We start from the raw sequence: 6,613 nt of genomic DNA on the forward strand, positions 1-6,613 counted from the left end.
CTTACCTAACATGCAGCTGGTGTTCTTGTATCTGTAAATACAGACAAAAATATTGTCAAAGTTTTAAGAGCAAAAAATTAAAGATTGAAATATCTACTTAAAAAATCTTTCAAAACGTTCAAACAGTGACATAATTCCTTAATAATAGTTATCGATTTTAATATATTATTCAACAATAATAAATACAAGACTTCAATCGTTCACCATATAACAAAGCAAAGGAGAAAGTACGTTTTTGACGAAAATCGGCCCTTATCTTAAATTTTCAAAAAAATATATGTTTGAGTAAAAAGTGGTTCAGACGTCATTATCAAAAATAGAAGTTTAGAAATTGTGTACCTAAACAGAGCAATTTTTTTAAGAGCAAAAAATTAAAGATTGAAATATCTACTTAAAAAATCTTTCAAAACGTTCAAACAGTGACATAATTCCTTAATAATAGTTATCGATTTTAATATATTATTCAACAATAATAAATACAAGACTTCAATCGTTCACCATATAACAAAGCAAAGGAGAAAGTACGTTTTTGACGAAAATCGGCCCTTATCTTAAATTTTCAAAAAAATATATGTTTGAGTAAAAAGTGGTTCAGACGTCATTATCAAAAATAGAAGTTTAGAAATTGTGTACCTAAACAGAGCAATTTTTTTAAGAGCAAAAAATTAAAGATTGAAATATCTACTTAAAAAATCTTTCAAAACGTTCAAACAGTGACATAATTCCTTAATAATAGTTATCGATTTTAATATATTATTCAACAATAATAAATACAAGACTTCAATCGTTCACCATATAACAAAGCAAAGGAGAAAGTACGTTTTTGACGAAAATCGGCCCTTATCTTAAATTTTCAAAAAAATATATGTTTGAGTAAAAAGTGGTTCAGACGTCATTATCAAAAATAGAAGTTTAGAAATTGTGTACCTAAACAGAGCAATTTTTTTAAGAGCAAAAAATTAAAGATTGAAATATCTACTTAAAAAATCTTTCAAAACGTTCAAACAGTGACATAATTCCTTAATAATAGTTATCGATTTTAATATATTATTCAACAATAATAAATACAAGACTTCAATCGTTCACCATATAACAAAGCAAAGGAGAAAGTACGTTTTTGACGAAAATCGGCCCTTATCTTAAATTTTCAAAAAAATATATGTTTGAGTAAAAAGTGGTTCAGACGTCATTATCAAAAATAGAAGTTTAGAAATTGTGTACCTGAGAAATCTTTTATGGTGCCTTTAAATAAAGAACCAATATTTTGAAGTTACTTCAAAACAACGTTTTGAGGGACGTCATTTCAAAAAGGGAGGTCGTATAAGAAGTATTACGCTACTGTAAATTCTATATTACTATTTCCTTTTTAACAAATGATAATTTAGAACTGTGGTTTACTTTACAGTACAATAATTAACAGTCGCTTTATTGAATTTGAAATATACATTTACAGTATGTTTTGTATGGGATATTTCTCAAAATCGTATTTTTGACATAAATGAAAAAAAATCAAATCATTAATACTGTAACACGAGGAGGCTCGCCGGCCGACAGTGGCGGTCCCGTTCGGTTGACACTTCTTTTATTTACTGTCTCGTTTGTCGGGATCATTATGATAAGCAAAATACTCAATAACGAGGAAAACAACTTTATTCTGGTCCACAGGTTTCCATAGCACCATATGCGGGAATATATGTAGTCATTTATAACAAGTACATTAAACAACGCATAGCATTTGGATTCTCAGTGTGGTGGGGGATAACTGCCTGGATTTATAACGTCTAACCCATATTTCTTATTATAACATAAATGATTTTATCTATATAACTGACATTAACCTTTCAAGATATGCCGCTTTGGTACATTCAACTTCCAACACTGTCTGTATGACTTTCTAAATATTTTGGCAAGTGTATTGGTTTGGCAGTTTCTGAGAAGTACTTCGCGAGTTATCCGCCATCACACTGACATTCTCTGTATTTATATATTCTGAAAGTTCCTGACAACCAATAGTAAACAAGAGTTGGATTAAAAAATTCCTGATACTGCCGGGATTTATAACGTCTAACCCATATTTCTTATTGTAACTTAAATTATTTTATCTATATAACTGACAACCAATATTAAACAAGAGTTGGATTAAAAAAATCCTGATAGCCAATAAAAAAATTACAATAAATGACCGGAAAAATCCTTAAATCTCAGGAATTCTGACAAAAATCCTGACGTCCCTAATATTATATAGTTAGAAACAATAAATTTGCCTGACAAGTTAATTTAGTTGAAGTTGTGGCTTATAAAAACTTATTATTACTTTGGTTCTATGAAAAATAGATTAATAAATTAATAGTTTGACTATGCGCTAAGTTGGGACTATAGCGTCAAAATGCAGACGACGCGCGTACTAATTCCAAGAAAACTAGTTCCTTTAGGATTGGTTATAGTTATCTCAAAAATACTTTAATAGCAATTCAAAGCAACTTTTATAGTGTAAAATGAAAAATTCAACATGTCTAATGATTTTCTTATCATAATGGGGTACGTTCACAATTAGTACCAATGCGAAAAACAATTTTTTTATATTTGATCACATGACACAAACAGCATGGCTGACAGCGAAATGAAAGTACAAAATTTGCGATAAAAAAGTACACATTTCGCAACAGTAAGAGTGTATGACACACAAATTACGTGGTCTAAGTAAAATATCAAGTTATTGAAATCAAATGATTTCCTTTTAACGAACTATGAAATGTTATTTTAGTAAAAAAGTGCCAAATATCGTAGATGTGAGTACTCATCCCTAACAAATCAATTGATTATTTTGCACCTAAATTTCTTTTTCCACAGGTTGTTCTACAATAAAGTTTATAAAATTAGTCGTTGTGGTTTCTTCTGTTGTCAGTTTACCGTTTATTACAATACCAACAATTATTTCTAAATGTGCAGTTCGATAAAATAGAATATGAAGTTAAACATTTTGTAAGTTTAAATATAGTCTAACCACTTTTACTACCACCAAGTCTGAGACCAGAATGTCTGGTATAAGCAAGGTACCATATGACGCTTGTAATATGAGCGCACGGTCCTACTACTCTTGCTACCATTTTGTATTGACATTACCAGGCCAAAACTGCACCCTCGGCGTATTTTATCCAGCAAAGATACTGTTTGTTTTTGTTGGTTTGTTTGTTATGGTTTAACGCCCGAGCAACAATATTTCAGCTATATTCAGGCGATGAACATGGAGTGGATGATAAAATGAACATGAAATGATGATGAAATGAAAAATGGGATGGGACACAAGGATAATGGGGTCGACAACGTGGCATTTTTCCCAACACGGTGCACCACTATGGTTTGCGGTCACGTTTGCCGTATCATAGCCTGACAACTCCAGCATGTAAACCCCCATTCCACCACCTGGGACACACAACCCAGTTGCTCTGTGGGCAGAGCGCCCTGGCTAGGGTTCCTAACACTATTTAGTCGCCTTTTACGACAATCTTAGCGCTGCTGCAGGCCTATTCTTTTGACACCCGGACCTGCATGGGGCGCAAAGATACTGTTTGCTTGTAACATGCCTACTCTGGATTTTCGCTGACAACAAATCCTGCTGTTGTTAACTTACATTTATTTCATAAGTTACATCTTCTTTTAAATGTTCTCGGGTGTAACTTTTTGCCAAGTTTACCTGATACACTCCTAATGTTAAAGCTCTTATTCGTCTTCTGTATATACTGCGAAATCATTTTAGTTCCTCTGCATTATCTATTGATTTCCATTGTGACGGCCTTTTAGCTAACTCAACAACTTGGTCTTTATGCTTTATCTAAAGTTTTGTTTGCGCACTATTCGTTGTTAGAGACAACTATATTAATTTCTTTTTGACAGGGTAGCTTGAGATGAAAGGTGAAGCATTTTTGTGGCCAGCAAAAAATCACGATTTTCAACAGCTTATTTATGTAGATTGTATACATGTAATCGAGGAACTTGTTCAAATATGGCGAGAGAGAAAAGAGATGCAAAAATGTTTTATCCTATCCATTTCTATAAAGCAATCGTTCATCTAGCGGTATGTAATCTATTTAGACAAAGACTGTCAATATACGCTTTCATAATTATTAGCAATATTAGGAGATCAGCTTAAATAGAGAATATTGCTCTAAGACAGAGAAAAAAGAGAGAGAAAAAAACAACAAACAAACAAAAAACATGACAACAAATGAAGAACGGTTAATTATCTGTACTTGTTGCAGATGGCACTAATTATTTTGACATTTTCTCCAATATAAGGTAGCTGTGTATTGGGTAGTGTTTTGTCTAAATATCGCCAGGTTTTTATCTTTCCATTGACGGATTCAACTACCCATCTGATCTACAACCAAACAAGAGCTATAATTATTGAAGGCCATAGAATTCACTGCTCCAAGAATTGCTTTTTAAGGATTTACCTAGTTTACGAAAGGACGTGTATTGGCAGATGCATGTTTACAACCCAGTAGAAAAATCACAAGTATTTTGAGAAGAGATATCTTCATACTTCAAAAAAATATTGTACATGTACATGAACCTTTTTTTAGTGATGTGATTTTGCCTTGTAAACATAATATAGTATACATTCACATTCACTATTTTAAACGACAACCGGTAGAGAAAATAAAGGTACGACGTCTTTCGGTAGATTCATTCGGATCAATTTTTATTTTCATCATGTTAACGGATAAAATATTTTATTAAGCTTACATCGATCCAATGTTAATATTTCCAAAAATACAAAATCATAATGATCGGATCATGATAATGATAAATATATCTATATAAAAAAGGTTCGTGTTCAAAATACTTATTTTGAAATTGTTCCAAGCTACCCTGTCAAAAAGAAATTAGTATAGTTGTCTCTAACAACGAATAGTGCGCAAACAAAACTTTAGATAAAGCATATAGAAACTACTTCTTGATTTTTAATACAATGTACAGACGACACTAATTGACTTGGTTAGATATTTTTTGAATAAGTACCTTAGTTACTAATCTTGAATATTTGTTACCATCTTCTACCGTGTGCTGTTTTCGTCCCTTTCGTAGAAAGGATGGCATTTACATTTTGATCCCAATATGTTCAAGTATCTCCTCAGAAACCCGCGGTTGACCACAAACATGTCGCCTTCATGCAACCAGAATTTCATTTCTTGCACATTTGTTGAAATAATATATTTAAGAATATTTGCATCTGAGTTTTTTTTCCGTCAGCTAGATACGGCCCTAAAACGGCTATTATATAACCTGTTGTAGTCACGATCATTAAAGGCTTCACTAAAGATCGATGCTTGTGCATGCTATATGATCTTCTTTGAAATTCCAAATCTGTACATATACATACGTCCCGTCAAGAACAAGTATTGCTTTGTCATCAAGCTAAGTTCCTGGTGTAAGTAACTCCTTTGCTAATGGCCATGTATGGTTGTTAATAACAGTTTCTCGTGTCATATGATTAAAACCGAGATATTTCGGTACAAAACTGGTGCCCAAAGAACGTCGAGTAGATGAAATTGCCCTCCGTATCTGTAAAAGACGAACAAAATTATGACTTAGCAGGTAAAATATCATTTGCGTTTACCTGTTCTTTTGTCATATTGAACATTGCACCCAATAAATTGTTGTCCATCCCAGATTTCAGTTTGGTTAACAATACTGCAACACAAGTTCTTGTACTTCTAGACCTAGAATTGTTGATATCTGCAACGTAGGTCATCAGATCATCAAATTCTTCTTTGGCTAAACCAGTTAATGTCTTATACTCTTCATTGGACAATCCACAGGGTGAATCAAAGTCTAACGATTTTCACCTTTAGCATTTGCCTCTTCTCTCAGTTGTATCAGTTCCATTATTGTGGTTTTGTTGACACAAGACTGATCAAATAAAGACTGGACATTCTTTACATCTTTAATGATGCCATTCGTGACATGGTAGCGGCAACACCGAGAACCTTTAGGAATCAAACTATTGTGTACCATAAATACTTTAAACCTGACATCAGCAGAAATAACTATCAGTTTTGGACCTGGTTTCCTGCATATAATACTTTAAGCATGAGATTTTGCTATGCTTTGTATTGGTAGGCTAACTGACGATGGACTTGAAACAGCACTTGACGTTACTTTATCCAACCTTTCTTTTTGATGTGACAGTTTGGTGTCACTTGGACTATTTGTTTTAGCCGTTTGGTCTTTGATCTTATAGCACTCATGGCTACATCTATTACAAATTACTCCCTCTGGTTTGTCTAGTAGAACATATTTTCTCAGTACTTTTGACAAATCTTTGTTTACTGGTATTCTCTGACATGATTTTGGACGTTTTTGCATAACATGCAAGTACTGACAAGGACCAGAACCAGGCATCCTATAAAAATAAGAATACCTTTAAAACTGTACTTAGATATATAAGAAACGATATTCTTATTCGAGTGAAAACCGAATAAAAATAATGGCTGTAAAAAGTTAGCATTATTATTATGATTATATAATCTTTTGTTCAATATATATAACAAAACAAAATCAAACTAAAAACCTAGATTAGAACAACCATCCATATGCATAAAAACTTGGC

The 6,613-nt window shown here is 32.6% G+C and overlaps 1 pseudogene; it reads right to left on the bottom strand.

Moving 5' to 3' along the window:
• Nucleotides 1–4,123: 4,123 nt before the first annotated feature.
• On the bottom strand, nucleotides 4,124–6,405 carry LOC148598399 (uncharacterized; annotated as a pseudogene).
• Nucleotides 6,406–6,613: the final 208 nt, after the last annotated feature.

The sequence above is a fragment of the Perna viridis genome, chromosome 14, assembly GCF_037379345.1.
Source record: "Perna viridis isolate PV_CMFRI_1.1 ecotype Kerala chromosome 14, ASM3737934v1, whole genome shotgun sequence".
NCBI classification, from domain to species: Eukaryota; Metazoa; Mollusca; class Bivalvia; order Mytilida; family Mytilidae; genus Perna; species Perna viridis.